The sequence below is a fragment of the Engystomops pustulosus genome, chromosome 7, assembly GCF_040894005.1.
Source record: "Engystomops pustulosus chromosome 7, aEngPut4.maternal, whole genome shotgun sequence".
NCBI classification, from domain to species: domain Eukaryota; kingdom Metazoa; phylum Chordata; class Amphibia; order Anura; family Leptodactylidae; genus Engystomops; species Engystomops pustulosus.
This window is the reverse complement of record NC_092417.1, coordinates 98,335,020-98,358,212: the sequence shown is the minus strand read 5'-3', so window position 1 is coordinate 98,358,212 and position 23,193 is coordinate 98,335,020. Positions and strand designations below refer to the sequence as shown.

Below are 23,193 nucleotides of genomic sequence, written 5' to 3'. Positions count from 1 at the left end.
GCCATATCCCAAACTTATAAGAACGCTACTACACTTGATCTTATACAAAAGGTTCTTAGAAGTGCTGTTTGGGGAGTAGCCTAGAGACAGGGGCTTGGATTGGCGAAAGCTCGCCTGGCAGCGGAGCGCTAGCTCCATGCCAAGATCCAACTAACATAGTTTTAACTGCAGCACCTTTAATCTACTACTAGTTCACTGCCTCCATACATGTTCCCCTTATCAAACGAGCTGTGTCAGGCAGAATTTTGGGTTGTTTTCATGGCTTCCATGTTAACTTTGTCGCCACCCTGCTGTGTAATCCACAAAATATACTGGCAAACTTTTATCATGTACCGATATTATTTGAGCGCTTCTTGCTCACCTCCTTTGGTTCCTCTCTGCCACCCATTGGTTTGAAGCCTGAGTCCATTTAGGGTATGTCGCCATGACACTCTCTAGCCTGCTGCCGCTGCCTCTGCATGCCGTCCCCTATAGTGTCAGGGTCAATTATTGGATGTTTTAGATGCTATCTAGCTTCATTCTGTCACTCTGTCATGGCCATGCTGTTGCCCATAATTTTGGCATAATGGTGCGATTAAGCAGCCTCAGAGGCATCCATGCATGCTGCCCCTGCTGTTTCCTGTCCATTTCCGTGGTGTTTCCATCCTTTTCTGAGGTTCCCAGGTGTTTGGCCAAGCTTCCCTGTGCAGAGCCTTGGTCCCCTTGAAAAATGCTCGAGTCTCCCATTGACTTCAATGGGGCTCGTTATTCGAGACGAGCACTCGAGCATCGAGAAAAGTTCGTCTCGAATAACGAGTACCCGAGCATTTTAGTGCTCGCTCATCTCTAGTTGTCTGGTATTAATTATAGCTTAATATCAATGACACATTTGTTGGATCAAGTAACATTATCCCTATTCAAATAGCATAGGTAAAAACTCCCAACAACAGGGTCTTTGATTTCCTCCATCAAATCCAATTTAGTTGGTGTAATCTCCTGCAGGGCCGGATTATAGGGAGGGTCCCACCAATTTACTCATAAGGGGGCCCCACCAGCAATTTCCATCAGGCAGTGCACAGCCAAGCCGCACATGCTTCTGACTCAATGGCTCTGTCAGTGAGAGTGTACCCACACAGCCTGCCTTTGCTCAATCACATTCTGCATGCTACCTCCTACCAGGATCCATTACATACGGCCAGGACATATATGTAGTACTGTTGACCTATACTTTGTTGTATCCATCTACTATTGTATGTGACATTATGTTTACAGGATTGGCTATGCACTTTTTTGTCCATCAGGGATTGTTTTATGGGTTGATTTTAATTGTGGTGATTAAACATGTGTTATTTGTTTGTATCATGAATAAAATTCATTGAATCTTGCACAAACTGCTGTTTACAGTCTTTTGAATAGTTTATACAAGACCTGTATATAGGTATACATAGGTAGTTTTCTTATTATTAGAGTGAACCACTTTAATATTGAGGAAAATAAGAAAATAACACTGAAAAGAGAACTTGTCACCACGTGTACCACTCCATATCTTCAAACAGCCCCTTGTCCAGCAGGTTGGAACTCCTCTGAACATGTTTTTATAGGTGGGCAACATTGCTTCATATCTACAAAAATTACTTTCATTCTTGCCCAAGATGCAGTTAAGGAGGTGGGGTAGCTCAACCATGCTCAACGAAGCTCAACCATGGGGTAGCTCAACCAGGAAGCAACCCGCCTCCTGCTAGCTGTTTTCACTGCCCACCCATCCCCCTCCTTCTAATGTTTCTTTCTGAATTACTGGAGTTTTTGTGCATTCACAGTGCTCATAAGATCTTGGCTCCTGCCATGGAGCCTGCGCATGGTGCTTGTGATTTGGCCTGGTATAGTTGGGTTGCTTGATTGCATGGTCGAAGTACCCCACTTACTTGACAGCATCTTGGGCAAGAAAAAAAGTTGTTTTTGGCAATATTAAGCAATGTTGGCCACATAGATAAAAAACATATTCTGAGGACTTTCAACCTGCTGGACAAGGTAAAGTTTTTGGATTTCGAGTAGTGCTTGTGGTGACAAGCTCCCTTTAAGTGGAGCATGAATGTGACCTTCCTATTCAGGCTGTAAGGTTATTCCTAAATCCTAGAGCCAAACTTCAGTTACTAATTATCACTAAGATAACTACACAGCTGTAATGGACAAGACCAGAAGCCTTTACAAAATTAAAATGTCAAAAGGTGCACACAACGTTGGCTAGCTCCTGGGAAAACCTTGTGTGAGTTGCCAATTGCTGTATGCTGTGTTTGGGAAGCTGTAGAATAGGTACAGTTTCTTGGTAATGAGGAACCTATTGCATTGTATAGTTAATGGCCAAACGGCTTAGAACTTTATCTTTTATTGTTTGTATTGTTTTGTCATTCCTATATGTTAGTATATAGCCAGCCCCCTCTAGTTTATAGCCGGTCAGCCCCCTTGTAGTATATAGCCAGCCAGCCCCCTTTAGTATATGGCCAGCCCAGTGTAATACACAACCAGTCTAGTGTAGTATATAGCCAGCCAGCCCCCAGTTTTCCAGCACATAAAAAAAAATAAATTTACATACTCACCTTCCGGCGGTGCTCGACGCGGCTCCCCAATGCTCCTGTCCCCACGGCTCCTCTTCTTTCTTCACTCTGCTGTAAGAGAGAGGTTGATAATATTTAATATCATTATTAAACACTTTAATAGAGCATCACGAGTCATAAGCATTTTAGTAGTGTTTTGTATATTGTAATATTTACATTTTTTAAAACTAGAAAAAAAAACCTAGAATAATATTGGCATACTCGGAGTATTTGGCATTTTGAAAGAACCCCACCCACCCTAAATAAAGTACAGAAAAGACATAACAAATATTCGGAGCTGCAGTGACAGTGACATGACCATGACTACGAGTGGTTGTGTTTGTGAAAAAAAAACAAGCAAACCATTTTCTTCTAATCTCATGAAGCTCTGTTAACATAAAAATGTAGTCATTGATTTAATTAATGTTTTCCATGCTGAAAGCTAGGAAGTCATAATGGAGCATGCAGACTAATAGAAAAATAGCATCATCCCCAGTTTTATTTGTTTTTCACTATTTCCATTTAAAGTTCATTTGTGGAACTTTTGAGACTTATTTCAACCTTTAAGCAATTATTTAATATTCAGTCGCTCCGCTGCAGTTCTTTTATAGCTAAGATGACTCAGTCTTTCTTGGAAGAAGGCGTCTTGTTAATTTTTGTGTTCACAGAAGCTTAAATGTATTTCCGATCACAAGATCAAAACTCTTGAGCGCCTTAGAATTGTGACATTTAATAGGTTAAAAGTAATTATAAAAAGATATTATTCATATTATTCACAATAGGTATTATTATCATGTTTAATTCCTTTCATGATGCTTAATATTGTAGGTAGAGCCTTTTGGTCCTGTCTAGCTACAAGTCTAACAAGTGAATTTCTCTATAAAGGCCAAATGAAAGAAAATATGTTTTGACTTTTCTTAATTTGAGTAATGCCTGCGTTCTGCCGGAGCACCTTAAATGTTCTCCCATTGTGGGTTAGCGGGGCTCTGTTGAAATAAAGCATTATGGATAGCAGGCATATTTTAATTTATGTTACTTGAAATTAGAAGATCTACAGATTATAAAATCTATGTTAAACATTAAGTCTGCTGCAGAAAAAAAGATCTCTGTTCACATGAACAAACATGGTACTATTATAACTAGAGATGAGCGAACACTAAAATGCTCGGGTACTCGTTATTCGAGACGAACTTTTCCCGATGCTCGAGTGCTCGTCTCGAATAACGAACCCCATTGAAGTCAATGGGAGACTCGAGCATTTTTCAAGGGGACCAAGGCTCTGCACAGGGAAGCTTGGCCAAACACCTGGGAACCTCAGAAAAGGATGGAAACACCACGGAAATGGACAGGAAACAGCAGGGGCAGCATGCATGGATGCCTCTGAGGCTGCCTAATCGCACCATTATGCCAAAATTATGGGCAACAGCATGGCCATGACAGAGTGACAGAATGAAGCTAGATAGCATCTAAAACATCCAATAATTGACCCTGACACTATAGGGGACGGCATGCAGAGGCAGCGGCAGCAGCGGCAGGCTAGAGAGTGGCATGGCGACATACCCTAAATGGACTCAGGCTTCAAACCAATGGGTGGCAGAGAGGAACCAAAGGAGGTGAGCAAGAAGCGCTCAAATAATATCGCTACATGATAAAAGTTTGCCAGTATATTTTGTGGATTACACAGCAGGGTGGCGACAAAGTTAACATGGAAGCCATGAAAACAACCCCAAATTCTGCCTGACACAGCTCGTTTGATAAGGGGACCATGTATGCTTACAGTTCATGCCAGTCGCTGCACTTGCTGCCAGTCTCCTTTCGAATAGTTTAAAATAATAATAACCCTTATCCATAAAGCTCTGTATAATGCTGCACCCCCCTACCTCTCCTCTCTTATCTCAGTCTATCGCCCAACCCGTGCTCTTAGATCCGCCAGTGATCTTAGATTAACCTCTACCCTAGTGCGGACCTCCCACTCGCGTCTCCAAGACTTCTCTAGAGCTGCACCAATTCTATGGAATGCTCTGCCCCGGACTATCAGACTAATACCTAACCTCCAAAGTTTCAAACGTGCTCTTAAAACCCATTTCTTTAGGCAAGCCTATAACACTCATTAACTGCATGAAGTTTTAACTCTTCTACTAACCCGTCCTGTGTCGTCCTCCCATCTGTTATCCAGCAACCAACAGGCACCAGACTTCTCTGCAGTCCCATTCACCCTGGACCTGGTATATAAGATGACGGCTGAGTGTTTCAAGCGACAGCAATTCCATTTATTATATTTTTTTCTATTCCCTAAGAAGAATGGCTTGACCATTAAATATTCTTTTACCTCGTGTTACCCCATCATCTTCATAAACCGTAAGCTCTGGCGAGCAGGGACCTCACTCCTGTTGTTCCATACAAATGTTGTGCTCTGTTACATTACATTTGTATTTGTTTCCTATGATTTGTAAAGCGCTGCAGAATATGATGACGCTATATAAATAAAGATTATTATTATTATGGAGGCAGTGAACTAGTAGTAGATTAAAGGTGCTGCAACTATGTTAGTTGGATCTTGTGATGGAGCTGGCGCTCTGCAGCCAGGCGAGCTTTCGCCAATCCAAGCCCCTGTTTCTAGGCTACTCCCCAAACAGCACTTCTAAGAACCTTTTGTATAAGATCAAGTGTAGTAGCGTTCTTATAAGTTTAGGATATGCCGGGTGAGGGGAATGTAAACAGATGCGCAAGAAGCGCATGATGCGCATGGAGCTGGCGCTCCGCTGCCAGGCGAGCTTTCGCCAATCCAAGCCCCTGTCTCTAGGCTACTCCCCAAACAGCACTTCTAAGAACCTTTTGTATAAGATCAAGTGTAGTAGCGTTCTTATAAGTTTAGGATATGCCGGGTGAGGGGAATGTAAACAGATGCGCAAGAAGCGCATGATGCGCATGGAGCTGGCGCTCCGCTGCCAGGCGAGCTTTCGCCAATCCAAGCCCCTGTCTCTAGGCTACTCCCCAAACAGCACTTCTAAGAACCTTTTGTATAAGATCAAGTGTAGTAGCGTTCTTATAAGTTTAGGATATGCCGGGTGAGGGGAATGTAAACAGATGCGCAAGAAGCGCTGAAATAATATCCCTAAATGGTAAAAGTTTGCCAGTATATTTTGTGGATAACACAGCAGGGTGGCGACAAAGTTAACAACTTTGATGTGGAATCCATGAAAACAACCCAAATTTCTGCCTGACACACCTCGTTTGATAAAGGGACGATGTATGGAGGCAGCTATATGGACGACTTTTGGAGGTAGCAATGGAGACAACGTGTGGAGGCTGCTATGGAGACAATTTAATTTGGATAGTGCCTGTATGTGGCAGTCCCAAACATTTTTCAAACCAGAGGAGCAGGTAGGTGGCCCTCCAGTAAAATGGAATAGATTGAGTGCCTGTATGTGGCAGTCCCAAAAATGTTTCAAACCAGAGGAGCAGGTAGGTGGCCCTCCAGTAAAAAGGAATAGATTGAGTGCCTGTATGTGGCAGTCCCAAAAATGTTTCAAACCAGAGGAGCAGGTAGGTGGCCCTCCAGTAAAATGGAATAGATTGAGTGCCTGTATGTGGCAGTCCCAAAAATTCTTCAAACCAGAGGAGCAGGTAGGTGGCCCTCCAGTAAAATGGAATAGATTGAGTGCCTGTATGTGGCAGTCCCAAAAATTCTTCAAACCAGAGGAGCAGGTGGCCCTGCAGTAAAATGGAATAGATTGAGTGCCTGTATGTGGCAGTCCCAAAAATTGTTCAAACCAGAGGAGCAGGTAGGTGGCCCTGCAGTAAAATGGAATAGATTGAGTGCCTGTATGTGGCAGTCCCAAAAATGTTTCAAACCAGAGGAGCAGGTAGGTGGCCCTCCAGTAAAATGGAATAGATTGAGTGCCTGTATGTGGCAGTCCCAAAAATTGTTCAAACCAGAGGAGCAGGTAGGTGGCCCTGCAGTAAAATGGAATAGATTGAGTGCCTGTATGTGGCAGTCCCAAAAATGTTTCAAACCAGAGGAGCAGGTAGGTGGCCCTCCAGTAAAATGGAATAGATTGAGTGCCTGTATGTGGCAGTCCCAAAAATTTTTTAAAACAGAGGACCGGGTAGGTGGCCCTCCAGAAAAATGGAATAGATTGAGTGCCTGTATGTGGCTCTCACAAAAATTGTTTCAAACAGAGGACCGGGTAGGTGGCCCTCCAGAAAAATTAAATGCATGAAGTACTATAGCAAGAGCCAGTGGGCCCTGTCAAAAAATAGCCATTTTCCTCTGCTTTACTGTACAAAGAGGAGGAGAAGGAGGAAAATGAGGAGGAGGAGGAGGAGTGGATCAATTATTCAGGTTGAGCTTCCTTCACCTGGTGGAGATTGGAAATTCTGAGAAATCCAGCCTTTATTCATTTTAATAAGCGTCAGCCTGTCAGCGCTGTCAGTCGACAGGCGTGTACGCTTATCGGTGATGATGCCACCAGCTGCACTGAAAACCCGCTCGGACAAGACGCTAGCGGCAGGGCAGGCAAGAACCTCCAAGGCGTACAGCGCCAGTTCGTGCCACATGTCCAGCTTTGAAACCCAGTAGTTGTAGGGAGCTGTGTGATCATTTAGGACGATGGTATGGTCAGCTACGTACTCCCTCACCATCTTTCTGTAAAGATCAGCCCTACTCTGCCGAGACTGGGGACAGGTGACAGTGTCTTGCTGGGGTGACATAAAGCTGGCAAAAGCCTTGTAAAGCGTACCCTTGCCAGTGCTGGACAAGCTGCCTGCTCGCCTACTCTCCCTCGCTACTTGTCCCGCAGAACTACGCACTCTGCCGCTAGCGCTGTCAGAAGGGAAATACTGTTTCAGCTTGTGCACCAGGGCCTGCTGGTATTCATGCATTCTCACACTCCTTTCCTCTGCAGGGATGAGAGTGGAAAGATTTTGCTTGTACCGTGGGTCCAGGAGAGTGAACACCCAGTAATCGGTGCTGGAATAAATTCTTTGAACGCGAGGGTCACGGGATAGGCAGCCTAGCATGAAATCTGCCATATGCGCCAGAGTACCAACGCGTAAGAATTCACTCCCCTCACTGGCCTGACTGTCCATTTCCTCCTCCTCCAACTCCTCCAACTCCTCTTCTTCTGCCCATACACGCTGAACAGTGAAGGACTCAACAATGGTCCCCTCTTGTGTCTCGCCAACATTCTCCTCCTCTTCCTCCTCATCCTCCTCCACCTCCACCTCCTCCGATATGCGCTGAGAAACAGACCTCAGGGTGCTTTGGCTATCAACAAGGGAATATTCTTCCCCCGTCTCTTGTGACGAGCGCAAAGCTTCCGACTTCATGCTGACCAGAGAGTTTTTCAACAGGCCAAGCAGCGGGATGGTGAGGCTGATGATGGCGGCATCGCCACTGACCATCTGTGTTGACTCCTCAAAGTTACTCAGCACCTGACAGATATCAGACATCCACGTCCACTCCTCATTGTAGACTTGAGGAAGCTGACTGACCTGACTACCAGTTCTGGTGGAAGTTGACATCTGGCAGTCTACAATCGCTCTGCGCTGCTGGTAAACTCTGGATAACATGGTCAGTGTTGAATTCCACCTCGTGGGCACGTCGCACAACAGTCGGTGAGCGGGCAGTTGGAGGCGGCGCTGCGCTGCCCTGAGAGTGGCAGCATCTGGGCTGGACTTCCTGAAATGCGCACAGATGCGGCGCACCTTCGTGAGCAAATCAGACAGATTGGGGTATGTCTTGAGGAAACGCTGCACTATCAGATTTAACACATGGGCCAGGCATGGCACATGTGTCAGTCTGCCGAGTTGCAGAGCCGCCACCAGGTTACGGCCGTTGTCACACACAACCATTCCCGGCTTGAGGTTCAGCGGTGCCAGCCACAGATCAGTCTGCGCCGTGATGCCCTGTAATAGCTCTTGGGCGGTGTGCCTTTTGTCGCCTAGGCTCAGCAGTTTGAGCACCGCCTGCTGTCGCTTAGCGACGGCACTGCTGCTGTGCCTAGAGCTACCGACTGATGGCGCCGTGCCCACGGATGGTAGTTCGGAGGAGGAGGTGGAGGAGGGGTGGGAGGAGGAGGAGGCATAGTAGGCCTGAAACACCTGGACCGAGGTAGGCCCCGCAATCCTCGGCGTCGGCAGTATATGAGCAGCCCCAGGGTCAGACTCGGTCCCAGCCTCCACCAAGTTAACCCAATGTGCCGTCAGCGATATATAGTGGCCCTGCCCGGCAGCACTCGTCCACGTGTCCGTGGTCAGGTGGACCTTGTCAGAAACGGCGTTGGTCAGGGCACGGATGATGTTGTCTGACACGTGCTGGTGCAGGGCTGGGACGGCACATCGGGAAAAGTAGTGGCGGCTGGGGACCGAATACCGAGGGGCGGCCGCCGCCATGAGGTTGCGAAAGGCCTCGGTCTCTACTAGCCTATAGGGCAGCATCTCCAGGCTAAGCAATCTGGAGATGTGCACATTAAGGGCTTGGGCGTGCGGGTGGGTTGCACTATATTTGCGTTTCCGCTCCAGCGTCTGGGGTATGGAGAGCTGAACGCTGGTGGATGCTGTGGAGGATCGTGGAGGCGACGATGGGGTTTTTGTGCCAGGGTCCTGGGCAGGGGGCTGACTAGCAGCTGACACAGGGGAAGGAGCAGTGGTGTGCACGGCCGGAGGTGAACGGGCTTGTTGCCACTGAGTGGGGTGCTTAGCATTCATATGCCTGCGCATACTGGTGGTAGTTAAGCTAGTAGTGGTGGAACCCCTGCTGAGCCTGGTTTGGCAAATGTTGCACACCACAGTCCGTCGGTCATCCGGTGTTTCCTTAAAGAACCTCGACACTTCTGAAGATCTAGCCCTCGCCGCAAGAGCCCTCACCACGGGAGCTTCACTAGTTGACAGTGGCGCTGATGCACCAGCTCTGGCCCTGCCTCTCCGTCTGGCCCCACCACTGCCTCTTCCAACCTGTTCAGGTCGAGGACTCTCCTCCGTCTCAGAAGCACTGTGTTCACCCGGCCTCTCAACCCAGCTTGGGTCTGTCACCTCATCATCCTCCGATCCCTCAGTCTGCTCCCCCCTCGGACTTCCTACCCTGACAACAACTTCCCCACTGTCTGACAACCGTGTCTCCTCATCGTCGGACACCTCTTTACACACTTCCACTACGTCAAGAAGGTCATCATCACCCACAGACTGTGACTGGTGGAAAACCTGGGCATCGGAAAATTGCTCAGCAGCAACCGGACAAGTGGTTTGTGACTGTGGGAAGGGTCCAGAAAACAGTTCCTCAGAGTATGCCGGTTCAAATGGCAAATTTTCCTGGGAGGGGGCAGACTGGGGGGGAGGAGGCTGAGGTGCAGGAGCTGGAGGAGTGGGGATTTCGGTGACATGGGTGGACTGCGTGGAAGACTGACTGGTGGTGGACAAATTGCTCGAAGCATTGTCAGCAATCCACGACATCACCTGTTCGCACTGTTCTGGCCTCAACAGTGCTCTACCACGAGTCCCAGTAACTTCAGACATGAACCTAGGGAGTGTAGCTCTGCGGCGTTCCCCTGCTCCCTCATCAGCAGGTGGTGTCTCACCCGCCCAGGACCACGGCCTCTGACCCCTGCAGTAGTTGGACGCCCACGTCCCCGCCCTCGTCCTCTACCCCTAGCCCTCGGGTTAAACATTTTTAAAATGAGAGTTATAACTTTTTTTTTTTTTTTACTTCTTTTTGTTTTTTTTTGTGTTTTTTTGTGTTTTTTTTTTTTTTTTGTGTTTTTTGTTTTTTTTTGAGTTTTTAAAACCAAACAATCCTATCCTATTGCTATGGCTATTTTCTAGCCAAGTATCAAAGGAAGCACACTACTATGCCAGATGAGATGACACTGAGTTAGTGCCTAATAGAGATCCAACCCCTACTGAATTTTGCCACTTCGGCCTTTGCTATGGATATGTGCGCCACTAAGCGCAGAACACAGCGGTCGCAAGTCTCACTACAAATTGCTCAGAATTGGCAAGTACATGCACTGCAGAAACTACAGCCACCAGCAGATCAACCAGAAATGAAATATATAGAACGCTACTGTAGGCTTCAAGAAGCTGTTTGTATTCTCCTATGGCTATTTTCTAGCCAAGTATCAAAGGAAGCACACTACTATGCCAGATGAGATGACACTGAGTTATTGCCTAATAGAAATCCAACCCCTACTGAATTTTGCCACTTCGGCCTTTGCTATGGATATGTGCGCCACTAAGCGCAGAACACAGCGGTCGCAAGTCTCACTACAAATTGCTCAGAATTGGCAAGTACATGCACTGCAGAAACTACAGCCACCAGCAGATCAACCAGAAATCAAATATATAGAACGCTACTGTAGGCTTCAAGAAGCTGTTTGTATTCTCCTATGGCTATTTTCTAGCCAAGTATCAAAGGAAGCACACTACTATGCCAGATGAGATGACACTGAGTTATTGCCTAATAGAAATCCAACCCCTACTGAATTTTGCCACTTCGGCCTTTGCTATGGATATGTGCGCCACTAAGCGCAGAACACAGCGGTCGCAAGTCTCACTACAAATTGCTCAGAATTGGCAAGTACATGCACTGCAGAAACTACAGCCACCAGCAGATCAACCAGAAATCAAATATATAGAACGCTACTGTAGGCTTCAAGAAGCTGTTTGTATTCTCCTATGGCTATTTTCTAGCCAAGTATCAAAGGAAGCACACTACTATGCCAGATGAGATGACACTGAGTTATTGCCTAATAGAAATCCAACCCCTACTGAATTTTCCCACTTCGGCCTTTGCTATGGATATGTGCGCCACTAAGCGCAGAACACAGCGGTCGCAAGTCTCACTACAAATTGCTCAGAATTGGCAAGTACATGCACTGCAGAAACTACAGCCACCAGCAGATCAACCAGAAATGAAATATATAGAACGCTACTGTAGGCTTCAAGAAGCTGTTTGTATTCTCCTATGGCTATTTTCTAGCCAAGTATCAAAGGAAGCACACTACTATGCCAGATGAGATGACACTGAGTTATTGCCTAATAGAAATCCAACCCCTACTGAATTTTGCCACTTCGGCCTTTGCTATGGATATGTGCGCCACTAAGCGCAGAACACAGCGGTCGCAAGTCTCACTACAAATTGCTCAGAATTGGCAAGTACATGCACTGCAGAAACTACAGCCACCAGCAGATCAACCAGAAATCAAATATATAGAACGCTACTGTAGGCTTCAAGAAGCTGTTTGTATTCTCCTATGGCTATTTTCTAGCCTGGGGGCCAGAAGCGTTTACTTTGAAAAAATTAGAGCAACAGTGTGGGGCATTCATATTGCGCTGCTATGATTGCAACTTCAGGTCTCCAGCATGGCGGCGACAGATGGGCCGAGTTCCATTATGTATCTGGTGAAACACCCGAAAATTCTGCCTGACACAGCTCGTTTGCTGAGGGGACGATGTATGGAGACAGTAAGGTAGTAGTAGATTAAAGGTGCTGCAGTTAAAACTATGTTAGTTGGATCTTGGGAAGGAGCTGGCGTTCCGCTGCCAGGCGAGCTTTCGCCTGTCCAAGCCCGTGTCTCTCGGCTCCTCCCCATCCAAAATGGGCCTGGGGGCCAGAAGCGTTTACTTTGAAAAAATTATAATTTTCAAAGCAGGTGGGGACTACAAACAGCACTTCTAAGAAACTTTTGTATAAGATCAAGTGTAGTACTGTTCTTATAAGTTTTGGTTATGGCGGGTGAGGGGAATGTAAACAGATGCGGAAGAAGCGCTGAAATAATATCGGTAAATGATAAAAGTTTGCCAATATATTTTGTGGATAACACAGCAGGGTGGCGACAAAGTTAACAAGTTTGATGTGGAAGCCATGAAAACAACCCAAAATTCTGTGTGACACAGCTCGTTTGCTAAGGGGACGATGTATGGAGGCAGCTATATGGACGACTTTGGGAGGCAGCTATGGAGATGATGTGTGGAGGTAGCAATGGAGACAACGTGTGGAGGCAGTTATAAAGACGATGTGTGGAGGCTGCTATGGAGACAATTAAATTTGGATAGTGCCTGTATGTGGCAGTCCAAAAAAGTTTTCAAACCAGAGGAGCAGGTAGGTGGCCCTCCAGAAAAATTAAATACATAGAGTACTATAGCTAGAGCCAGTTGGCCCTGGCAAAAAATAGCCAGTTTCCTCTGCTTTAGTGTACAAAGAGGAAGAGAAGGAGGAAAATGAGGAGGAGGAGTGCATACATTATTCAGGTTGAGCTTCTTTCACCTGGTGGAGAATAGAAATCCTGAGAAATCCAGGCTTTATTCAGCCTCAGCCTGTCAGCGCTGTCAGTCGGCAGGCGTGTACGCTTATCGGTGATAATGCCACCAGCTGCACTGAAAACCCGCTCAGGCAATACGCTAGCGGCAGGGCAGGTAAGAACCTCCAAGGCGTACAGCGCCAGTTCGTGCCACATGTCCAGCTTTGAAACTCAACCGTGCCTGGCTTCAGGTACAGCGGTGCCAGCCACAGATCAGTCTGCGCCGTGATGCCCTGTAATAGCTCTTGGGCGGTGTGCCTTTTATCGCCTAGGCTCAGCAGTTTGAGCACCGCCTGCTGTCGCTTAGCGACGGCACTGCTACTGTGCCTAGCCTACACTGACAGCACACAACTGGATTTTGTGCTGTGCCTGATGACTTTGAGTTATAAAAAAAAGAAAAGTAAAAAAAAAAAAAGAAAAAGCAGATTGTGCCTAATTCAATCAAACCCCTAATAAATTGTCCCACTTAGGTGTTTGAGATGGATATGTGTGTCACTTAGAGCTAAATAGAACGTTCGCAAGTCTCAATGCAAATTCGTCACAATATGGTACTAGCTGCACTACTAGTGCCAGCAAGGCCAGCCACAAGCAAATTAAAAAAAATATATATAACGCTATTGTAGCCCTAACAAGGGCTGTTGGGTTCTTGTAGAATCACTCCTGCCTAACACTAATCTAATAGAACACCCTAACGCTTTCCCTGACCAGCAGCAGCTCTCTCCCTAACGGCATCCAGACAGAGAATGATGCGAGCAGCGCGGGCAGGGACTAGTCTATTCCAGGGTCACCTGATCAGGCCAACCACTGCTTCGACGTGTAAGTGTACCACGTCATGCTGGGTGGAGTGCAGAGTCTCCTGGCTTGTGATTGGCTCTGTTTCTGGCCGCCAAAAATCAAAACGGCGGGAGATGCCATTTTCTCGAGCTGGCGAAATATTCGTCCGAGCAACAAGCAGTTTCGAGTACGCTAATGCTCGAACGAGCATCAAGCTCGGACGAGTGTGTTCGCTCATCTCTATGCAGCATAGTTATTGTTATCTGGGCGTTTGCCTCAATAGTTTCGGTATATATTTATGGTATATGCATTTCAGGTTTTTTCATTGGAGGGACAAATTTTTCTATTTGCGCTATATTTACTGCTGTTAGGGCTAATTCTAGATTATCCTCTAGCAGTTGGCCTCTTTGATTTCTTTCTTATGATTTCTAATGGGGTGGGGAGCATTTTATTTTTTCCATTAGTAGCTGCATGATACTACTGTGTTTTGGCTACAATTTTACAATTATCCTCTTCTGCCATCGGCATCAAAATGCCTTGTCCCCGCCCTGCTGTGGATGCTTGCATCTTTCAGACTTTCAGATTGGGTCAGCTGCTTAAAGGACCACTTTCCCCCATATTCCCCAAATCCCATCTGATGGATCTTTAGGGCTTCCTGGCCCCAGGATTCTGCAACAGGGTCTTGTAGTTTTGCCCCACTATTTGGTCTAGATGAAAGATATAAAGCAGGCTGTGGGCAGTGGTATTTGGGCTCCAAGATCCATGAGCTTAAGCCAAATGATGGATATGTTATTTTAGATTTCTCACTGAAATAACATAAAGATTCTGACAAGGTTAAACATTAATCTAAAAAAAAGAAATGCATGAAAATGGGGTATATGGTTTAATATGGTAGGGTCAGCAAAATATGTCATGACAAGGGGACAAAAATCATGTTGACTTATATATGAACCCACAATACCATTTGTCCACTCCTTATGGCAAATAGCATGGCCTATATCCTCTCATATGTACTCCTTCTTAAATTTTTCATGACATTGCAGGCACACCCTGTTGTCCTCAACATACAGTTATGGCTGGGTGACTGTGTTGTAACAGAAGCTGGAGGTAGTTTATGTTTTGTTCATGTACCATGAATATTATTATTGCATTTGGCTTTGTTAGTCATATTATGTTGTTTTGAATATTTAATTTAGAGATTATGAACCAAAATTATTTACATTAATCTATAAGTCCCATGTATACAAAACATTGACAATACAAAATTAAATTTTGTCCTGCAATATTCATATATTGACCGACAAATAAAAAAAAAGGCCCCTAGAATGTAGTAAAACCCAAAAAAGGTTTTCTGGCATAGAAGCTGTATCGCTGTTATTCTGCAAGATCTTTAGCAACTGGGGGAGCTTGTTGATGCTGTAAAGGGGGCTCATGATAGTACCAGCCAATATATTGCCCTCTTTCATGAAACTATGTTGCAACAGTCTTTCGCTCTGAGAGAACACAACAGACACTTGGAGGACCTTGATAATAGGGGATGAAGACAGAACATCCGAGTGCTAGGTCTCACGGAAGCTAATGGAGATGAAGATCTTGAGGTCATCCTGGAAGCCATCTTTAACATGATTTTAGGGGAACAACCTACCCATCATATTTAGTTTATCAGAGCCCACAGAGCCTTGAAGCCCAAGGGCTCTGCTGCAAAGCCTTGTGATATTATCTGTTGCCTGTAAGATTATGAGCTTAAGGAAGCTATTATGGCCAAGGCTCACACCTTGAAGGACTTTGACTTTGATGGCGCGCATGTACAGTTATATTCAGATCTCTCCTGGATAACCTTGCAAAAGAGGCGAACCTTGTGCCCCCTTCTTCAGCAGCTCCAAGACAAACGCATCATATACTGGTGGGGCTACCCTTTCGCCCTCACAGCCAGAAGAAATGGAAAGACGGAAACGCTTCGCACCATGGAAGCCCTGCAAGGATTCAGTGACTGTTTAGACATCACATCACCTGACATCTTGAATTGGGAAGCCTCTATTCCTCCCCTTCCTCCGCCTTTCATGTGGCAGTCAGTCCCTCACAAGAGGCGCCGTACCCCACTGGCCCCGGAAGGATCTCATCCCTGCTGCCCTACCCAGGACATGTCAGTCCTGGTTTTTGAGATGCTTGTGATTTTTCTTTTAATTATATTCATGTTTTTTTGTGTGTCTGTGTGCCCCCTCCCCCCTTCTGTATCCTCCCTTCACACGGTGGGGCGACTAGGCAGTGCCACTAGCGTCTAATTGAGAGACTCCTTCAAACCCTCCACCGGAGAAATGAACTTCTCACCCACCTTTAATCTTTTATGATCAGAATGATGTCTCTGTCTCCTATGTGGGAAGCACACAAGGCAGTAATGCGTGGCCATTGTATCTACCTTGGCTCTCGCCTTAAAAAGGACTCCATGTTACAACTGACTGACCTCCAAGCCACCCTGACACGCTTTCCCAACAAACGCACTCTTAAAAAACGTATTGACATAGGGCCCATATAAGGCACGTTCAACTGCGCAAGGCGGACAAGTCACTTTTGTACACCAAACAGAGGTATTACACATGGGGGAATAATCCGCACACTCTATTAGCTACCCAACTACGGAGCGACTCGCACCTTAACGCACCTTATGCCCTACGCCTTCCTGACGGCAATGTGACTTACGATCCTCAGCAGATTTCTAGCATTTTTTCAGGACTACTATGCCAAACTCTACTCCCTACCCTCACAGCTCCCAGCAGATCCGCCCACAAGAGAGGAACGCTTGCGCTCCTTTTTAGATTCTTGTCATCTCCCAACCCTCTCCTCCCAACCGGTTGCATCCCTCAACTAGCCAATCACCAAGGACGAGGTGGCTGGCTTGATCAAGGATCTCCCTGGGGGTAAATCCCCAGGCCCAGATAGATACCTGTTATTATCAGATTTTTGCTCCCATCCTTGTCCCTAGGCTTGTAACCTTGTTCAACTCCTTTGGTGGCTTTAAAGTCCGAGACAAGGAATTTGAAATCATGTTGTTTGCAGACGATGTCTTTTTGACGCTAACTCGACCTCACATTACACTTCCAGCCCTCCATTCTCTCCTGGCAGAATTCAGCTGTCTCTTGTGTTATAAGGTGAACAACGCGAAAACAGAAGCCCTCCATATACATTTCCCCTAGGATCAAACTGCCCTACTTAAGACCAACTATCCTTATCAGTGGTGTAAAGAGACCATGGCATACCTAGGTACCCGATTGTCCTCCACCTATGCCTCCCTATACTCACACAACTTTCCCCCCCTATATGCGCACATATGCTCATTGCTCTCCAAATGGCCTCCCCCCCACTTTGGCCGCATTTCAGCCGTGAAAATGACAATCCGACCTAAATTGCTGTATCTCGTTGAGACCCTTCATGTTCCAGTTCCACTCAAAGATCTCCATTCCCTTCAGTCCTCCATCTTGAAATTCATTTGGGGCAATAAACGAAACCAGATTACCAAAAATATCTTCCTATCTCCTAAAGCGAAAGGAGACCTCTCCCTTTCTATCTATCTTTCTTATCTACTACCATTGGGCTACCCATCTTCATAGGATTCCAGCTTGGTCTACGCTCCCGGCATATTACAAATGGATGGAAGTGGAGAAACTATGGCTTGCTCCGGCACATCCAAACTCCCTTCTAGGGAACGATCCTCATTCCCCTCCCTCCTATGCTCTCCTGGGCTCTATGGCGCTGACTAGAGATATCTGGCGTCTCTGTGATAAGCGCTTCTTTCTGGCCCTCCTTTTTGTTTCACCCCAAATTACTGGTTGTCCTAACCATGACTGGTTCCGTGGCATGGCACCCTGCTGGCCTCTTTCACATTGCGGATTTGGTGGCTGTCACATCGAGAACCCTGGTACCCTTCCCGGACCTCTAGGCTAAACACAACCTCCCCCCATCGTCCCTTTTTCAATATCTCCAGATCAAACACTATATAAATACCCTGTTCCAGTCAGATCAGGTCTCTATCCCAACTCCATTTGAGGGTCTTTATAAGCTTAATTCTACAACCTCGGATCTCTACTCTTCTTTCTATGTTATCCTAACTGACCCTAACCCTGGTCAACTAACTAGACATCCATACATGAATAAGTGGGGCACTTATATTGGTGAGACATTATCACATGACCTGTGGCCTGTGATCTGGAGATATGCAGCGAAATCGGTACTGTGTATAATTAATAATGAAAATCAGTACAAAATTGTTATGCACTGGTATCACACACCCCAGCTTCTGCATACCCTTAACCCGGCCCTCCCTCATACTTGCTGGAGGTGCTACGAGCCCCATGCTACTATCTTATATATATTTTGGGATTGCCCCTTTCTTCTACCCTTTTGGTCCCAGGTACAATGGCTCCTCTCCCAGGTACTCTCACTGGACTTCCCTCTGTGCCCAAAAACATACATACTGAATATTTTTCCCCAACCTCTTAGGAAACATACCCTCTTCCTAGTCCTAAATATTCTCACAGCCGCCAAGTGCCCTTTTGCTAAGGGTTACTCTTCCCTCCTGATATGAGTTGTGTGCTCGCATTAAGGAAGTTAGATCCATGGAGCATTTATTGGCTACCCTCCAAGATAAGGCTGATGGGTTCCAAATTATCTGGGACCCCTGGGACTCCTACTGGCGCACCCACAACACCCCCTACACTTGGCTTGTGGTTTTTCTTTTACCCCCCTTTCCCTCCTGTACTCCCAGTCTTGTCTTGTCAGTGCTATTATTTGCAGGGTTTCATTTTTTCTGTTCTTTTGACTGTTTCTTTTGTTGTATATTCTCCCCACCACAGAGATGATTATATGTGGATTTGGCATTTGGAAATTGTATTCATTTTTTCATTAAGTATAGCATGGATGTCTAAGTTTGATGTCCCTCCACTACAGCTGACAACTCCTTACTTTGTATATCATGGTCTTGTATAACTTTGGTCTTGTTCTATGGTTTTATTTTTGTACTGTTTTGCAGAAACTTTAGTAAAAATATAATTTTAAAAAATACACATTTATAACTCACGCACATTTATACAAATCATATACAAGCACATACAACATATCAAATACAACCATATAGAGTACATATACATCAATTACATACAAATGAACATGCACATACAGTATATATATATTGAATACAACCATATACAGTACATATACATCAATTACACGCATGCACATATAGTATATGTATATTGAATACAACCATACACAGTACATATACATCAATTACACATACATGTACATGCACATACAGTATATGTACATTGAATACAACTTTATACAGAACATATACATCAATCACACACTCATGTACATGCATATATACTATATGTACATCAAAAACATTCATATACAGTACATATACATAAATTACACACACGTACATGCACATACAGTACACGTATGTACATCAAATACATTCGTATTCAGTACATATACATAAATTACACACACAAGTACATGCACATACAGTATATACACATCATGTTTATGCACAGAAAGCATATACATATCATGTACATACATTAAATAAACCCTATACACATGATGTACACACACATACATTCATTGTAATAAAGTCATTGAAATAAAGTTGTAGTGTTCAAGTTAACATACCAAATACTGACAAGAAACACAACAGATATTGTGTTATTATTTTAGAGTACAAGTAAAACTTTATGATTAATTATAACTAAAAGGTGAAATCTGGGTATGCAGTGTGTAAGCTTACATTTCTTCTGTTTTATGATTATTGTAAAGAAGGAAGGGAATGAAAATGCCATTAGTTTTAAAAAGGAGGAATATGTGGTCTGAGAGGGCAATATCTGCTTTTATAGACACAGCCACATCTTGGAGGCTGAATCATTATTGTGCATTTATCATCTCAGAAATGTGTATTCTGATTTTTCTGCCCCTTTTATAAAGAAGGGCAATGAATTAAAGAAAGGGCAAGCAAAAAGCTGCATGGGAAGGGCAGCTATCACTTGCCCTTGCTTGGAGAAATAGACTTGCTCAATAGGATTACGTCCCTTCTTATAACCTATCAGTCGTCTGATCAGAAATTCATAAAGCCGGCCATCTATTTCTCAGCTCGGCTGAGGCTGCATGATTGAATTTAAATAAGCAAATGCCAGACTTGGGCTTTGACATTCTGTCTGCCTTTTCCTTATCTTCATCTTTTTTTTCTCCTACCTTTATAATCTTAATGACTTTCATTATTACTTACCCCTCCATATACCACCATTTTAAATCAGTCAGATTGAGCATTATGAAAATTTATCAAGAATTGGATGATTGGTGGGCTCCGGGTGTGAGAAGAGATAGATGTGCTAATTTGTCCAGCCTTAATAAAAAAGTATAAACATAAATAAATATATTTAGTATATATTCATTTACACAGTATGTTATTGTTTATCCAATTATTATTCAGGTATTATTTAGATTATTATGATTTCTGTGGATTGAAAAACAAACAAGATTTACAGGAAAATTTGATTTATAATGTTCTTTAACCCCTTAAGGACGCAGCCTGTTTGCAGGTTAAGGCTCGCAACTTTTTTTTGAAATTTGACCAGTGTCTCTTCCTGTGGTAATAACTTTTGAACACTGTTACTTATCAAAGCGATTCTGAGATTGTTTTTTCCCCACATGTTGTACTTCATTTTAGTGGTAAATTTTGGCTGATAAGTTTTGCGTTTATTTACAAAAAAAAGAAAAAAATGATGAATTTTTTGAAAAATTTGCCATTTTCGAAATTCAAAATCAATGCGTTTTCAGGCAGATAGATTTACCACCTAAATAACTTGCAGAATAACATTTCCCATTTGTCTAATTTACATTTTCATAATTTTTGAAATGTTTGGATAATTTATTTTGACATCACGCGGCCTACAAATCGAATAGCGATTTTCCGTATTTTCGGAATTGACTATTTTGGGGATAAATACTGTTCGAAATCAAATTTTACATATTTAACAACAAAACCCCCTATATAACCAACCCATTTTCAAATCTGCACCCCTCAAACTATCAGAAACAGCATTTACAAAGATTGTTAACCCCTTGAGATCTTCATAGTAATTGAATCAAAATGGCGGTGAAATTTAGAATGGTCAAATTTTGTCGGTTATACGTTCATTTAGCCCTAAAATTTACACATTTCCAAAAGATAAAAAGAGAAAACTCACCATAAAATTTGTTCTACAATTTCTCCTGAGTGCAGCGACCCCCCACATGTGGACATTACTTGTGTAATGGGGGCACAGCGAGGCGCAGAAGGGAAGAAGCACCCTGCAGCTGCCAGGATTTTAGTTTTCTGGTTTCCCCCTTTTGAAGGCTATAAAATTTTCGCTTTTCCGTTATTTGGGCCATGTGACGTCATTTTTTTTGCGGGACGAGATGCTTTTTCCAGTGTTACCATTTTGGGGTTGGTATCACCTATTGTTGAAAATTTTGGAACTTTTTTTGAGGTCATAAGTAGAAAAGCATCAATTCTGTACTGGATTTTTTACTTTTTTTTTTTTCGTGTTCACCGTATAGCCTAATAATCCTGTTATCTTTATACTATGGGTCGATACGATTACGGGGATACCAGACATGAATATTTTTTCTTATGTTTTACTAAATTTGCCAAATAAAACCCTAATGTGGGGAAAAATCTATCATTTTTGCATCGCTGTCTTCCAAGTGGCATAACATTGTTACGTTTTTGGCTACAGAGCTGGTTGATGGCTTGTTTTTTGCGGGACATGTTGTTCTTTGCAACAATATCATTCTGGAGTACATATGTTTTGTTGATCACTTTTTATTGCATTTTTAGTGGGATATAATAGGTAAAAATCATAATTTTTGGCGGGTTTTTGACGTTTTTTTTTTACGGCGTTCATCATATGGGTTCAATAGTTATTTAGTTTTATTCTATGGATTGTTACGGACGCGGTGATACTATATATGTGGGGTTTGTGTTATGATTTAGACTTTTTTGAGCGTTATATGTCTCTTTATATGTTTTGGGGCTTATGGGCATTTTTAGTGATTTATAAAGTAATTTTTTATTGAAAAACATTATTTTGTACATTTTTTACTTGATCCACCATGGGATATGAACAAGCAATCATCTGATTGCTTGTTCTTGATAATACTCTGCAATACTAATGTATTGCAGGGTATTATCAGTGCCAGCCTATGCAGATGCATAGGCTGACACTTTGCCTTTAAGATGACGTCACAGACGTCAATTGATTCAATTGATTTTAGGATGAAAACTCCAGTACAGTTGTGCATTACGTCATGTTTATTTTACCTGGTGTACTGTATATTTGAGACTTTTCTAATTATAATCCTAAATTTCTTATTTAACCCCTTAAGGACGGAGGGTTTTTCGCCTCATTTCTCGCTCTCCAACTTCAAAAATCCATAACGTTTTCATTTTTCCGTGTACAGACCTGTGTGAGGGCTTATTTTGTGCGTAACAAATTTTACTTTCCCGTAATGTTATTTATTTTAACATGCCATGTACTGCGAAGCTGAAAAAAAATTCCAAATGTGGAAAAATTGAAAAAAAAAACGCACGTGACGTTCTTGTGGGCTCAGTTTTTACGACTTTCACTCTTCGCTCCAAATAACACGCCTACTTTATTCTTTGGTTCGGTGCGATCGCGGTGATACCAAATTTATACAGGTTTTATTGTGTTTTAATACATTTTCAAAAATTAAACGAATGTGTACAAAAAAGAAAAATTTTTTTTTGCCATCTTCTGATGCTAATAACTTTTTCATACTTTGGCGCACAGAGATGTGTGAGGGGTCATTTTTTGCGAAATGAGGCGACGTTTTCATTGCTACCATTTTGAGGTCTGTGCGACATTTTGATCATTTTTTATTTCATTTTTTATGTTATGTAAAAAGGTGTAAAAGTCGCATTTCGGACATTTGGGCGCCATTTCCCGCCGCGGAGGTCACCGCCGGCCGTAACCGTTTTTATATTTTGATAGATCGGGCATTTTGGGACGCGGCGATACCTAATATGTCTGTGATTTTTACTGTTTGTTATGTTTTATATCCGTTCTAGGGAAAGGGGGGTGATTTGAACTTTTAATATTTTATTAATTTTTTTTATTTTTTAAACTTTTTTTTTTCTTTTTTTTTTCACTATCCTTTAGACCATCTAGGGTACATTAACCCTAGATGGTCAGATCGCTGCTACCATATACTGCAATACTTCTGTATTGCAATATATGGCATTTTTGCAGCACATTCATTACAATGAGCCACTGGCTCATTGTAACGAATATGCAGCTGCCAGATAGCCTCGTGTCAAAAGAAGACACGAGGCTACCATGGCAACCGATCGCCGCCCCCCGATGACGTTCGGGGGCGTGGCGATCGAAAAAAAGATGGCGGCGCCCGCGCGCCGCCGTCTTTTAAACGCCGCCGGCGGCTTTGCCGGCGGCGTTTAGGGGGTTAATAGCCGCGATCGGTGCAAGCACCGACCGCGG

The 23,193-nt window shown here is 43.9% G+C and overlaps 1 long non-coding RNA gene across 1 annotated transcript in view; it reads right to left on the bottom strand.

Annotated features, from left to right (window-relative positions):
* LOC140070629 (uncharacterized) overlaps positions 1-23,193 on the bottom strand; it is a 66,368-nt gene that overhangs the window by 26,044 nt on the left and 17,131 nt on the right. The window contains exon 2 of the long non-coding RNA XR_011848965.1: positions 2,574-2,642. This is a non-coding gene — a long non-coding RNA (uncharacterized lncRNA). The remainder of the gene's footprint in view (positions 1-2,573; positions 2,643-23,193) is intronic.